Here is a 15,949-nt window from a genome sequence, read left to right on the forward strand (position 1 = left end):
CAAGGCAGAGGCATATACATTCATTAACTGACACCAAATACAGCCAGGATCAGACTAGTTTTTTTGGTTTATGTTACTAGAAATACTAAACATCTGATTTTAGTTTACAACCATTATGCTTAATATTGTTATGCTAATCAAGTCCACAGACTTAAAAAGAGACTGCAGAAAAGTAACCAAATGAGGAAATTTATTCCTGTAATTTAGACTTGAGCTTTAAAGACATTTTGGATAGTTTTGTTGTTCCATACAAGTTTGAGCAAGACTGATCTGTTCTCATCTTGAGAAAGCAGCTGAGGAGATTCTATACAAGGTTTTAGGTTTGGTGGTGCATGTTTGCACTCTTTCACTAGCTAAAAGCATGGCACAAGACAAAGCTTAGATGGGAGATTTACTGATAAATAAAGAGTCTTTTACCAGAAGATATAACCCAACTCCACCCATCAGGACATTCCTAAGTTTTACAGGATTATAAGTGACTATTCTGAAGAGCCTCTGGACTTAAAACAAGAACTCTCACCACAGATACCACCAGACCTGCTTGCTCTCTAATGCTATTTTTAAATGATTATTCATGTGAATAAAACAGCTAGCTTGACTTCAATTACATTCCTAGGTTACAAAAAAGTTATTTTTAACAGTAGAGAGAAAACAAAATAGTGCATTAGTACATCCTTCCAGAATTTGAAAGAAAAGCTACGTTAAAATATACATGCTTGTGCTAGTGATTTGGTTTAACAATGCCAGATAACATAAAGGAAGAAAAAAATCATTCACACGTTTCATAGTTCCGATAGGAAAGCCCACCACGCTAGGTCTAGTTTAAGGATTATAATACATAGTTATAAAGTTAAAAAAAAACCAGACGATACAACATTGGCCTGACCCAGCAAATGAAGCTTTGTTTTTAAAATCATCTTTTGGGATTCATTTGGAACATAACCAAAAAAACCTGTGAAGGTAGAAAAGGAAAAATAATATCCACAAACCAACATCTGAATGCAAACCTGCACTGCTTGCTCCGAATGTGGAAAATGGTAACCCTGTAATATAGCTACTCCCAGTCGTGGCACTTCCGCTATTAAAGGCAAATACCTGTCCATCACAATGATGGAACTGGCGGAAAGCCAATAGAATCGTGGCAGTTGCCTCAAGTAACGCGGACTAACCAACCACTACGGTGTTGGGGGCGGGTCAGCCGGTGGGGCATTGCTTATTGGCCCAGCGAGTGGGCGTCCCGGTGGTTGGCAGTTTCTGGGTTCCAATCAAACACCTCGCTGGCCGAGGAGGCGGGAGCGCCTACCGCCAGCCAATCGCTGGCGCGGCGTGGGAGCTGGGACTTCCGGCTCCCGGGGCTGGTGGGAGGGGGTGGTACCTGGTTGTCAGGTTACCGTCGACAGCTGGACGATTGACGGTGGAGGCGGACCAATGGGCAGACGGCGGGGCGACTGGCCTCGGCGGGGCGGGAGCCAATGGTGGTGGGGGAAGGGGGCGGGACTTCCTTCCGCGGCCCCCGCCGTTTGATTGACAGGCGGCGAGCGGACGAACAGACGGCCTCTGCTCCGAGCTGTTTGGGCTTTTTTTTTAATTCAACAGCTTCCTCCCTCCCCTTCCCCGTTTCCCTCCTCCTTCCACCGGGCCGGAGGGATTACTCCCGGCGGCGGTGCCGCTTCTTCCCCCAGAGAGCGTGAGAGGCAGAGGTGAGGGAGACGACTGCATCGGGGGGAGAGGGGAGGGTGGGGGGCGGTGAGTGAAAGGCGCGGGCTGTGTGTGTGTGAGAGAGGGACACACACACACACAGAGTGAGTGCGGGGCTGAGGTGTTCGCCGCCGCCGCCGCCGCCGCCGGCCGGGCCTGCGATGCTCGCTTGGTGTGTGAGGGGAGCCGAGCCGCGGCCTGCACAACAATCGGCGCCTCGGGTTCGCGTTGTGAGAGAAGGGAGAGCCCGATCGGAGGGGGCTGGGGGAGGAGAAGGGGGCTCTGGATTTGGGCGGCGATCGGGGAGTGAGGGGGGGGGGGGGGGGAGAGAGACAGAGGGAGGTGGATGAAAGGCCAGGGGGACCCACACCTCCCCTCCCCTCCCCTCCTCTCCCCTCCCCTCCCCTCCCCTCCTCTCCCCTCCCCTCCCCTCCTCTCCCCTCCCCTCCCCTCCTCTCCCCTCCCCTCCCCTCCTCTCCCCTCCTCCCCCAGACCGTGTGTCTCTCTATCCCCCCTCCCTCCCCTCCTCCCTTTGAAGGACAGATTGGAGGGTGGGCGGGCCTTTCCGGGGCCAGGGGCACGGATGGAGGGGTGTGTGTGTGTTTTTTTGGGGGGGGGGGGAGGGATCGTCGGGCTCTTTTGAGGGCATCCGAGGAGAGAAAGGGGCCGGAGGCGAGCTGGGGATTGGCGCTGAGGGCATCCGAGGAGGAGCCTGCACAGGGGAGGGGAGGGGAGGGTAGGGTGCAGAGGACGGCCCTGCTTTTGCTGGCCCGGGGGGAGGTGGGGTGGATTTACCGGGGGAGGGGAGGGTGGAGGGGGCTGCTGCTGTCCTCTGCTTTTCGGTCCGTTTGTGGACGGGGCACCGAGGGAGGGATCTGAACCAGGCTGGGTGGGAGGTGGGTGGAGACTGAATACGTTTAGGGGCACGGCTAGTGATTTGGGGAGGAGCTGAGGGTGGCCAGCGGCAATCGGGACGGAAAGAGAGGTTTGGCGATGGGGCTGAGGCTTGACTCTGGGGCTCACCCCCTCATAAAACTTGTTATTGTCAAACTGGGCGAGACGTGTGAGGAACGGGCTGAGATCTGCGGTTTGTCTGACGGTGTTCAGGTGGAACAGAATAAGCTCCTTCCTGCAGAGTCTAAAGTGCAATCAGAAAGTCAGGGTAGAAGACGCGCAGCAAACAGGTTCGTTCTTGCGACTGAGTTTCTCTTGAGTCAAGTCACCAACTGAACTGCCACTCTGTCCTTTTTTTAAATGCTGACGGGTCTAGGTAAAAGTGCCCAGTAATGATCCCCGTTTCTCCCTTCCATTGAGTGTTAAAGATTAGGAATGACTTGGAGGTGACTGGGGTGGACAAAGTTAAAAGTCGCACAACACCTGTTATAGTCCCAACGGGTTTATTTGGAAGCTTTCAGAGTGCCGCTCCTTCATCAGGTGCTAGTGAATTGGGAAGAATTTATTTGAGCAAGAGCAGGGAAGCACTCTCCAGTTTTCTGCCAACATTTATGCCTCTACCAAAAAACAGTAAAATGGTTTGTATGGTCATTTAACTTGCTGTTTGTTTATGGCAGCTAGTTAGCAGTTTTCTCAATTAGAACAATGTCCACAATTTATTAGCTGCACATCGCATTGAAATGCGATCAAAGGCACCTTATAAATGCAAGTGTATTCCTAGTTGCAGTTTCTCAGGATGTTTAAGGAAACACCTTAGTGGTCTTTTTGAAAATTCTTCAATATAGAACATTACAAGTAAACACTCAGTAATCTAATTAACTTTCTACACAAACATAAGATGTCGTCAGGTAAGAATAGTTGAGTAATACACAGATGAGAAATAATGGTGTGCATCACAAGGATATGTGGAGTAGACTGTAGTGCAGAGGATTCTGGGCAATGATTGTAGGGTGGGGGCAAGACTGAAGTTTAAGGCGGAATTAATAAGTAGATTCAGGACGAAAGGATCTGGATGCTGAACATAAAGTTGCAGCAACTGCTTCATCTCTCAATACAATGAGTAGATCTGTTGTTTTCAGAATAACTGGAGAAAAGATGGCATTTTTTCCATTTGTTAAAGTTCCTCAGTCAAAGTGTAAAGCTTTATGGCCAATGTGGCAGTGTGCCCATCTAACCCTCCAGTAAACACCTTACACCTCTATTGGAACATAAAGTGACCAGTACTGATCAGGTTGTTGCAGAGTTAAGAGAATGTGTTGCTGGAAAAGCACAGCAGGCCTGATGAAAAGCTCTGGTCTGAAATGTCGATTTTCCTGTTCCTTGGATGCTGCCTGACCTGCTGTGCTTTTCCAGCAACACACTCTCAACTCTGATCTCCAGCATCTGCAGACCTCATTGTCTCCCCCGATGCATAGATAGATTTCCAGCCTGATTTTATATTTAACTGTCACTACAGAATGGTCCATAATGGCTGTAAGAAGTAACTCTAAATTGGACAGCAGGGCTTGATTTTTAAGTTTACTTATGCTGTGATTTGTAGTTATTCACTGCATCATCTCTGGTGCTGGTGAGTTGCTGATGTGGGTTCACCTCAGGTCCATTAAATTGCACATCCCGAGTTATGATTATAGCTAGGTTTTTCTAAATTCCATGGACTTATTAAACATACCAAACAGGTGCATTATTCCATATGAGGAGCTTCATGTGTCAGTTGGGAGATTCAAATGCACTAAAGTGTATTGGTTAGTGAAATGTTGTATTTGTAGACTTTATGGAAGAGTGGAAGAATTAATAGACATTGCAAACTGAGGCTGGGATTATAGTAAATAGATTTGTCAGGCAAGGATAACCATTGAGATGGTACAGTTTAAAGCTTGAAAAAGAAAAGGGAGCTGCTCTACACTGATAAATGTTTGTTGGAGAGAAGCAGCAACAGCTTGTATCTATATAGTGCCTTTCATGCAATTTAAGCAGTCCTTTCACTGGACCATTCTAAAACAAGCATTGACCCCAGGTCACAACGTCATATTAAGGCAGACGACCAAAAGCTGGGCTGAGAAAATAAGTTTTAAGGAATTTTTTTTAGGAGGATAAGAGAGTTGGACAGGTGTATAGTCATGGGTATTCGTGAGGCCAGAAGTTGTGAATAATGAAGCTTTAAGAGTTCTGGGTCTGGATGAGATTACAGAGATTAAAAAGTGTAAATTGTGCTGTTTTTGTTTATTTGGAGATCAACATTGTATATTAATTCAAAGATAATTGCTGAATGCTTCCACTTGTGTCTTATTTTGGAATTGAATGTGAACTTTTCTTTCATAGAAAATTGTTTTACAGAAAGAGTTTTCATGTTTTTCATTTAGTTATCGATATAAGGTTTAGTTAACAGACTTGTGTGTGATAGTGAGATGATGCCAACAGTGAGCACCAAACCTTTAGAAAAACTTCTGTGAAATTATTCCTATTCAGATTAACACATTAAACTGAGATCATGGCAGCTGTTCAGTGCTGTCTAATATATATATTGGATTGACTGGTGATTTGAGAATATAATGGTCATCTCTGTTTGTGATTACAAACAACTTCTAATTTCCTATGTTTCAACATCGTCATCAGTTTCTATTTTACCTGCCCGAAATGCAACTTTGTGACCTTTGATGAACAGAAGAATTTTACAACAAACCACTTTTGTTGCCTTCTGTCACTGTATATGGTGTAAAAGGAAGTTGAAAAGTAAACCCCTGAAGGATGTCCCACTGATTCTTGTAGTACAGCCATTTATGTTTGAATGGCCAAGAATGCCACGTTGTATTTGTCAACTTGTTTTACTCTTGTGTCATAGAGTATAGTTTTGTCATCTAATCTTTGATCCCTATCCGTAATGAAAGATGTGTTTTTATGTGTCTCATTTTAATGTAGGAGTATCACTGTTTATTGTTTAATATTCTGGCAACTATATTATTGAAAAATTATGGTGACTATAAACAAAATTTAACATGTTTCTCCTTTTGCATTTGTGATGAATTTTTGTGCAAAGGGAGTAGAGCAAATTTCTGCCTTTCCATTCTCAATATGTGATGTCTCTGAACCAGGTGTGTTACAAGTTATGCAGACTAAAGTTCAAATGTGTTTTGATTTAAAAATGTCTTTTAGAAGGACACCGACTGTAACAGAAGGGCAATCTCATTCTCAACAACAGATATGCCACAACATCCTGATTGACATTACCAGTGTAGTGCTGGTTAGCTGCTTATTTTTGTGATTTTTCCCAGTGCAATCTCGAGAAAACCTGAATATTTTATATCCTTTCTGTCTGGGAAACAAGAGTATTGTCATGCGTTGTTTGTATTACATTACCTGTTTGCACAAACCTGCTTGGAGAAGTTACTAAGTATTGTACAAAAGAATACAAAGTAACTAACTTTCAAGTTTCCTCAGCTAGCAACTGTGTCAGATTAAATTATATGAAAAGAGTGAGGTTCTTTGATTGTAAATAATAGTCAGGGAAATACATTGTTATGTGGTTGGTAATGTGGAAACTTATGATGTAAATGACGGAAGTTTCTTGTGTCTAGGCCCACTTAAAGTTTCTGTTGTGACAGCTGATGAAACGAGTCATGCAACAGGCAGTGGGTGGAGCCTAATATGCAGATTATAAAGTTTAGTTGACACTTAGAGTGCCGATACTTGGTTACGTAGATGCGCAGGACTATCAGAACCATGTTACTGACTTCTGTCTTCCTGCTGCATTTCTGTTTGGGTAACTGGTATGTTAGAGTTTAGAAGAGTAAGAGGTAATTTGATTGAAACATATCAGATCCTGAGGGGTGTGGACAATGTCGAAAGAGTATATTCTCTTGTGGCAGAACTTAGATCTAGAGGTTACAGTTTTAAAAAATAAAGGATTGCCCATTTAAGACAGATGAGTAGAATTTTTTTTCTCATAAAGGGTGGTGAATCTTTGGAACTTCGTTTGTAAGGAGGTAGAAGCAGAACATTTGAATATTGTTAAAGCAGTGGTAGATATATTCTTCATAAACAAGGTTATCCAGAGTATGGAGGAATGTGGTGTAATCAGATCACTTATGATCCTGTTGAGTGGCTTCACATTTACGTCTAATTCATGTATGTGTGCTTACTGTTTAAACTTCAGATTTACATTTTACCTGTGGAATATTTTGAAAAGCAGGCAATCCTTGGGGTTGTAGTTTTCCATTCTCCATGTGGACTGCAGTGTCAATAATGTAGCAGTTATGCAGCTATTTCAGCACTATACTGACGATTCTAAAAGTGCTTTGCATGTATTCTCCATGCAGATATTCTCCATGTATCTGTGTGCTTATTTACCAATGAAGAGTCAGAAATGTTTTGAACATTTTGCTTTTTGTCTCACTGATTTTAGCAGTAATTGCATTAAAAGGTTAAATCTAAGAATCAAATATCTGCCTGGTATTGGTATCTGTTACTCATTTTTTATTTAGGAAATACAATCAGCAACATCTGTATTCCTAATTAACCACACGTGGCTAATATACTGCACACTGCTGTGCTAAGGCATCAACTGTTATCATTAATTTTGATGCTGAGCTAACGTTTTCAGTGAAGTGGTGTTACTTTTTCATATTTTGAAGTACTTTTCCCTTGGCTGCAGTGGTTTGGAGGCCACATGAAGTTTATTGACATCTGATCAATGTCACTATTTCAGAGTTGGTTCACTTTAAGGCCTGTTTCTCTCCATTCACTGCTCAGTTGATCACAGATCAACAATAATATCAACTGTGAATTTACCAGGTAATATATTTGCTGCAACCCTGACCACAGAAATGGCATGGCGTGAAAATTTTGGAGTTCAATTACTTGGACCATGAGCACCGTTCTGATTGTACCCTTTACATGAATCCAATTGAACAAAAAGAAAATAAATTATTCTGCTCTTAGTACCTCTTATCTCTATCCCTCCACATCGCAGACCTTAGTAATGTATGTGTCTAGAAGTTTACAACAACATGTTATATTTATATAGCATCATTAATGTAAGAAAATGTCCCTCAGGAAAAAAATTGCTTCACTGAGGCATTATAAAATGCTAATCCATGTTGGTATAATATATTAGATCAGATGATTAAAGGTTTGGTCAAATAGAGAGTTTTAAGGCTCTGCTTCCCAAACCTTTACCCAGTACTACCCAATTTTAATGCATCAGACTTCATATGACCCCAGAGTGTACATTTGCAGGTACAGAAGATCCATTGGGCAGAGTTGAGGAATGGAATTGGTTAGTTTTAGTTCTTGATTGGGGGCGGGGAGGGTATGTGGCAAGGTAGGCAAATTGGAGTTGAGAGTTGGGGGAAGTTGATGGAAAAGGCAGGATTCCTCAAAATAAAACTTAAACATTTATGTTTTTACGCATTTATAGTATTTTGCAGCAGCACTCGTGCTTATGAGAGCACTGCATTAGACCATGCCTACCAGTTGAAACAAACAGCTATTTAAAGGGGCCTTGAAGCTGTTAGCCCTCACTCACTTGGCTGCTGTAATTCGTTGAGCATGACACTCTAAAATCCTATCTTAGGATCCCTCCAGCGATATAACACAAGAGTTTTTGAAATACTAATTTAAGGGTTGTCTTAAAAAGAGCAAAGCGCAGAAGAAAAGTTCAAGGTGGAACTCTGTAATGTTAGGCTTTGTGAAACCCATGCTGTTGCATTCTCTTTGCAACATGCACTGAAACATTTTTAAAAACGTGATGGGTGAAATTTATAAAGGGGTTAGCTGGATTTGAGTTGAGGTGGTATATACTGTTTGGCCATCTTTAAACCTTCCTTCAAAAAGTGAGCAATGTATGTCAATCTGGTGAATTACTGCCATTCAATCCAAAGAGGATTTATACCTCATTGGACTCTCTTCAGGTTTGTGCTTTTTGAGGGCTGTATTCATCCAGTATTTCATTCTGTTATTCTGCTGTTAGCTTGTCGTTCAACTTTGATGAGCTGATAATGACCTGGTAAATTACTTGATGACACTAAAGCTAAATTTTAGTGTGGAACAACTACCCAGCATAATAAAACCGCATAAAGCATTTCAACAGCCTCCTTAAACAGAAACTGTTAAGGTTGTTTCTAAAGCTTTAATAGTCTTGATATTTGTCAAAATTGAAATATTGTCACTTTTGCTGTCGGAATATTGTTGCTGAATGACTGGCATCCAAAGTTGTACTAATAGTTACAATGGTGTTCTTTAGTAATTACTGAAATATTTATTACCTTTTTTATAACAGTATAAGAGCTTGACTGCTGAGAATGAAGTAGATGAGTGCAGTAGATTTAGAATGTTACCCCATATAATTCAAAGTTCCAATTTAAAGTTACAGTAGTATGTTTATGTATAAATACTTTGTGTTATAATGAAGTTTGAAAATGTATTAACATGTTTACCTTTTGTTTATTGGTAAGATACAATTCTGCTAATCAATCTGTGACTCTTGGGATTGCATCTCTTATTTGAAATCAAGGGAAACATTATCAGAGAGTACAGAGATAGGGGGTGAGGAAAGGAAATTCACCAGTCCAAGAAAAGGCATGTTACTCAGACAAGCATCTCTCGTTAGAATGCATGTCTGTCAAAAACCTTTTGGGCACTCCAGCATTTTAGTTTCCAACAATAAAGCCAATAAGGATGAAACCCTTTTTTAAAGTTAGATTTGGGTGGAATATCATGGTTTGCAAGGTGCCATTTTGTGCATTCCTACCATTGATTTATAAGCATGCTGCCTTCATCCTGTCTTGTTCAAGTTCCCATAATTCTAGCCCTACCTATATTTGTTTCTGTCTATGAATGTATTTTTTAAAAAAATCCTCATTCATAGGTCCTTTTGTAGCTTTCCCTTTTTCTGTCCTGCTCTTCATTTCCCCATTCTGGCTGCTTTGTAATACTTGGCAGAGCATTTAGACCTCCACACTTAACTCATTTGTCCTCTTCCTCATGTTCAGAAGCCTATTCAACCTTTGGGCACTTTCCAGCTTGGCATTTGTTTTTTCCAGATCCCCTTGTTTAAAAGAACATTGAATTGGTTCACTACAACACGAAAGACACTATATAAGTGGACATTGTAGTCCAATAACTTCAGAATTTTTTTTATGTTTCATGTTGTTTCACGCGACTGTCTGTGTGGCGTTTGCACATTCTCCCCGTGTCTACATGGGTTTCCTCCAGGTGCTCTGGTTTTCTTCCACAATCCAAAGGTGCACATGTTAGGTGAATTGGCTGTGCCAAATTGCCCATAGTGTTCAGGGATGTGTGGGTTGAGTGCATTTGTCAGGGGTAAATGTAGAAGGGTTGAGGAATGGGTCTGGGTGGGTTACTCTTCGGAGGGGCGATGTGGACTTGTTGGTCAAGTGGCCTGTTTCCATACAGTAGGGATTCTATATTCTGGAGCGATTGTAAAAATTTACATTCTAGCCCTGAGTCCGAATGTTGACACTCCGTTCAAGGATTTGAGTGCTCACTGTCGGTTAACACTTTCTCTGTCTTCTCTGCGTATCCTGGAGAGTCTACCTTGCAAAGTCAATTAGAGGCACAGATTAATTGAGCATGCATCTTAGTTGCTACATTATGAATCTTGCTGCCTTTATTAACCTACAAATTACTGTGACTGCATCTTAGAAATAATTAAATGCTTTGAAATCGTCTAACTATATGATAAAATGCTATAGAAATGGAGTCACTTGGCCATTTTCTTTCCTGAATAAAATGTTGAATGTGGCTAATTTGTAATGCAATGGAGTGTGGTGTATTTCCTTATCAGAATGGAGAACAAGATTAACCCTTGTCAGTAGAATTTTAACATGAATGTGCTATCGTTCTTATTTTCTTAAGTATGCCATGTGCAAACGCCTGTTTAGTTGAGATGACCCTTAAGCCCACCCCTCCAAATAATCACAGCACAATGTGCACTGCAATCTTTGGCAAGAAAATAAAAGTGACATGGGGAGTATTTAATTATCTGTTCAGGACAACACCTGGAACTTGCACTGTCCTCTATTGGTTGCTTTGTATTTTTGTTTGGAGTCTGCCTTAGAAGAATAAAATGGATTCACTGAAGGTACTTGACCAAGTTTATCATCAATATTAGATAATAAAGTATATACAATATTTAAAATACATATTGAGTACAGCCCCTAGCCCCTATTTTTTACTCATCCTCGAAACAAATCCGTTTCTGCTTTCTTTGTAGCTCCTTCTGATATTTGGTACTTGAACAAACTGATTCTCTTTTAACCAGTCCCAAGTCAGATGTCTCGCTGGATGTAAAAACAATAAGTAATATTTCTTCCATTCATTAATCCATTTCTTTGGCAACCCTAGATCAGAGATTGAATCATGGTAATACTTTAGAGCACTTTTTTCAAAGGAAACTCTTGGAAGTTTTAAACCTAATGTCATTTGGTAACAGATTCTATAATGCATAGGGTAACTTTAAAGGAGGATCTTTGAGATTTGTTAATATTGAAATGAACAGGGTAAAGCCATGCTCGGAGCAAATGTACTCTCATCAGGCTTACAGTTAGGGAGAACTGGTGTAAATAGCACTTTTTTCTCATAGTGTTACATAATCTGTGATGAACGTTGCAGCTTATTCAGTCTGTCTAAACATTCCACTAAAAGTAAAATCCTGGATAAACTAGTACATGGAGGTGGGATATCTGTGCATGTGTTGAAAGGAGTTTTTAAATTGTTATATTTTATTACAAATTTATGGATGGGTTTTATTTCAGAATGTTTTGTGGACTACTTAAAACAGCTTCTGATTCGGTCCATTTAAGTGTAAAATATTTGAAAGCAATAACTTCATCTAAAGACATTGAGTTGTAAGGAACCGTTGATAAATGTTCTTTCACATTGTAAGTAACACGGATGCAGCAGAGCAGACAGAAATATATCTATACTATTAAACATTTGTGGAATAAACAGAACCCTTTAAAGAATGACCAGTTTATGACCACCTCTAACAGCCTCGCGCCCGGAGCACCAACCTAATATTGGTTGCATTTTCTGGTCTTCTACATTCCACTTATTCACATGTACAAATTAGTGTGAACTGGAGGCCTGACGTACCTCTGCAGGAGGAAGAGAAAGTCAGAGTATGATTTAGATGTTCTGGCAACAACATTGAGGAAGCTTGGAAGTTTGCTGCCATTCTTCACAAGGTAAAGCTCATGCAAGGAGGAAGAAGTTTTTAAAAGTTACAGGTGTACATATCGTTATTAATAATGGGAAATTATGCTGAGGGACTGTGTAGAATGTAATTTACATAGTCTTTTAAAATTATAACATTTTATAACTTTTGCTTTTATTTCTGAGAATTTGATATAAAACACCATTTTAAATTGAATTCTGATGATTTCATCAGCAAAATAATCTCTTAAATATTTATTCATTCGAGCTGTGGACAAAGGCAGTGTTGGCATCAGTGCATATACTTTTCAGGTTGAGGGCTTAAGTATCTTCAGAGGCTACACTCTCAGTCAGTATCTCCATTAAGTGATATGATTGATATTTGCTGCTTAACTTAAGGTTTCACATGATCGAGAAATGCAACTGAGAAGAAGCTATAAACAATGAGGTTTTTGGTTTTTCTGTTACTGACCCTCCTTTACCACTTTGTGATTTGTGCTGATATTACAGATGTTGCAAAGCTTTGATGGTATTGTATTACTGCCAAAGTGATCACAATATTGGAGTTACTGTTCTTTTTGCAAAGATCAAAAAGATCCACTACCTGAAAGTGCTGCGACATGCTGGGATGTTCTGTCTATTCAAAAATGAACTCATGTCAGAAGTGTCAGAAATTGTAACTGTTGCAGTTTGTTACAAAGGTCACTTTTTTTTTAGGTACGTGATGCTACCAGTCATTCAGCGAGTGTGTTTTGAATAGAATTTAGCAAAATTTCTGTGCTAGTTCTGTAATGTTGACCATTGATTCATCTTTAATTATATAATAATCCTTAAATGCTTGAATGTTGCATAAATAATGCCTGTATTTAGTTGAAGTTTATTTTTATCCCAAGAGTAACAAATATTTGAACTACTGAGCTATTATAATACACTTTCATCCTGTGAATTTACGTTCCCTGTGTTTTGGTGTAAGTTCTGGAAATTTGTGAACTAGATTCGCTAACTTTCATATTTTTAAAATTTAATTTGGCTTGCATATGCTTTCTGCTTTGAATTGACACTTGTTTCTAGAAATTGAGACTTTTGTTTGCAATGTCTTGCAGTTGGTTGTGTCTTGTCATACCACACATCGGTCCTTAGTGAAACTAGCTCATTTTATTGTACTGTTCAGCCTCAGCCACTGGCACTCTAAATTCCACAATGAAGTTGACTTGAATTCCCAGGGAATAGGGTGCTAGTCACAAGTGGAGGGGTTTATTAATGTAGAGAACTGGAAGGCAGTGAATGTAGACAACAGATCAGGGTGAGTAGGTGTAACTTGGTTTCCATTTTAAAGTCATACATGATTTATTTTCTCACAATATTTTTATTTTGTAGTAGTCATAAAGCTTTGCAATAATGTAAACGAGGAAAAGTAGCAGCAGGGGTTTTTATATAACTCAGGCTGAGACATACAAAATGGGTGAGCTATGGCTCAATTACTGATGAGAAGGTGAAATTGCAGTATGTCAAGTTTATATAGACAGTTTGCATTATAAATGTTGACATAAAAGCTCACAATGTAAATGTTGCAAGAGATATTTAAAGGTAGAAGATCTTTCAGTATGTTACCAGGCATTTGATAGGTTAGGGGCAAACACCAACTGTCACTTTTTTGTTTACATAGAATAGTTTAGGATGGAATGTCTGGTGTCATGATTCACTATTGTATATTTAGTGTTTACTTATCTTTACTGAGCTCATTTCAAATATAATCCAAAGCAATTTGTTTTCTTTCTGATGGTTAGTTATGTCTTTGTAATAGCAATTTATATGCTATTTTAAAAAAACGCTCAGGGATTTGTTCTTGATTATCTCAAAGCTTCAACCCTACTGAACAAGGGTTGAGATAGAGCTTTGGCATATTGCTTTGAGTACAAGTCAGCAGTGTGATGGAATACTCCCACTTGACTGACAAGTGCATCTCCAACCACACTTCAGCTCGACCCCATCAAGACAGGACAAGGCAGGTCACTTCATTGACACCTCATCCATGAGCTTCCACTCCTTCTACCACCAAATTTCAGTAGCAGCAGTGTCTATCATCTAAAAGATACACTGCAGAAAGTCACCAAACATTTTTAGACAGCACCTTCCAAACCCATGATCACTTCCATCTCAAAGAACTTGGGCAACAGTTATAATGGGAACACCATCACTTGAAGTTTACCTCTCGCAATCTTGATCTGGAAATATATTGCTGTTCTTCACTGTCATTAGGTCAGGATCCTAGAATTTCCTTCTTCACAGAATTAGGGGTCAACCTACATCAAGAAGGCAGCCTTTCTTGAAAAGCTTCACCACCCCTTCTCCAGCAAAACTAGGGATCAGCAAAAGATGTTCATTTTAAATTTTTTAAAAAAGGGTGTTATCGGAATTTTTTTTTAAGAAATCAATTCCACATTTATTCAACTGTTAGACTGATGAAGCTCCTGGACTTAATACAATCCATTTTACAGACAGAATGGGAATAGAGAAAACTCAGAGCAAATCCCACATTTAATGCAAGCAGGATTTATAGAAGCAGCAACTGCATTGGAAATATTCCAGTGAATGAGAAGCATTTCTTGTTGTTTGTAAACCTGTATGGTAGAGAATGAACAATTCACGTTGAGATCCATGCCAGACTGTGTATCCATTGAATACTAATCAGTGTGCCTCATCCCCAGATCTCACCATAGCTTTTGGCTTCTTGGGGTTTTGTATCCAGTGCTGGTGGGGATTTTATTCACTCAGTTGCCTTTGGAAAGAATATGTTGTGATGGGTCAGTAAATTCTTTGCTCTCTGGATCCCTGCAGAGAGTTTAATTTGTTCCTCGTTACACCTGCCCAAGGTTGACTGATGTGCACTGGGTAGTTCAGTTACGATCTAACCTTCTACATACATAATTACATGTTCTTGAAATGACTATATCAATTTGAGTCATTTGATACCATTGCATATTGTTAGAGGGCTTTATACTGTTAGTGAGGCCACCTGCGGTCACCTGGGGAAAATTATGTAACAATGAGTTAAGTGCAGTGAACAGTGAAAACAGTTTGTGTCGCTTTCGGCCTTGTGTATTTCTTGGGCCCCAAAGAAATGTTGGTGTGTAGACCATACTTAAGTTAATAATGTCTCTATACTCTGCTTTTCTCTAATTTTAGTGTGAGAAAAGGTTAGAGTCATCGAGTCTTACAGCATGAAGACACGCCCTTTGTCCCAAACTGGTCCATGCCGACCAAAATGTCCGTCCATGCAAACCCCATGGACGTCCATATCCTTCTAAACCTTTCCTATCCATGTATTTGTTCAAATGTCTTATAAATATTATTAATGACTCGACTCAACCGCTTCCGCTCACAGCTCATTCCATATGCGGACCTTCTTTTAAAAAAAAAGTTGCCCTTAAGTTCCCTTTTATTCTTTTCCCTCTCACCTTAAACTGTTGCCCTCCAGTCCTTGATTTCACAACCCTGGGAAAAAGATTGAATGCACTCGCCCTATCCCTGCCTCTGATAATGTTATACATTTCTACAGGTTTCCCCCTCAGTCTCATATGCTCTGAAAAATAAGATCCTAGCTTGTCCAACTTCTCCCTATAACTCAGACTCTTGCGTCTGACAACATCCTTGTAAATTTCTTCCACGTTCTTTCCAGTTTAATAACATTCTTCCAATAGCAAGGTGACCAAAACTGAATACAATCATCCAAGTTCAGCCTCACCACTGTCTTGTATAACTGCAACATAACTGCCCAACTTCTATACTGAATGCCCTGAATAATAAGGCCAGTCTGCCAAAACTGCCCTTCACTGCCCTGTCTACTTGCGACTACACTTTCAGAGGACTGTGAACCTGAACTCCAAGGTCCCTCTGTTCCACTATACTCCTTAAGGCCATAAATTCACCATGAAACTCTGACCTTGATTTGACTTTACAAAATGCAAGACCTCACGCTTACCCATATTAAACTCCATTTCTCGGCCCACTTGCTCAGCTGATTGAGGTCTTGTTGCAATTTCTGATAACCTCAATGTCCACAACCCCCTCTATTTTAGTGTCATCAGTAAACTCACTAATTATGCCTTGTACATTCTCATCCAAA

The 15,949-nt window shown here is 40.4% G+C and overlaps 1 protein-coding gene across 3 annotated transcripts in view; it reads left to right on the plus strand.

Annotated features, from left to right (window-relative positions):
* sin3aa (SIN3 transcription regulator family member Aa) overlaps nt 1–15,949 on the plus strand; it is a 136,859-nt gene that overhangs the window by 20,300 nt on the left and 100,610 nt on the right. For 2 of the 3 annotated variants that reach the window (XM_060853566.1, XM_060853568.1), the window contains exon 1: nt 1,550–1,700. The exons of the other annotated variant lie outside the window; for it this stretch is intronic. The gene's annotated coding sequence lies outside the window, so the exon portion shown is untranslated. Of the gene's footprint in view, nt 1–1,549; nt 1,701–15,949 lie in introns of those variants that run through there. 3 annotated transcript variants of the gene reach the window in all.

This window comes from Hemiscyllium ocellatum, chromosome 42 (assembly GCF_020745735.1).
Source record: "Hemiscyllium ocellatum isolate sHemOce1 chromosome 42, sHemOce1.pat.X.cur, whole genome shotgun sequence".
In the NCBI taxonomy this organism is placed as follows: Eukaryota; Metazoa; Chordata; class Chondrichthyes; order Orectolobiformes; family Hemiscylliidae; genus Hemiscyllium; species Hemiscyllium ocellatum.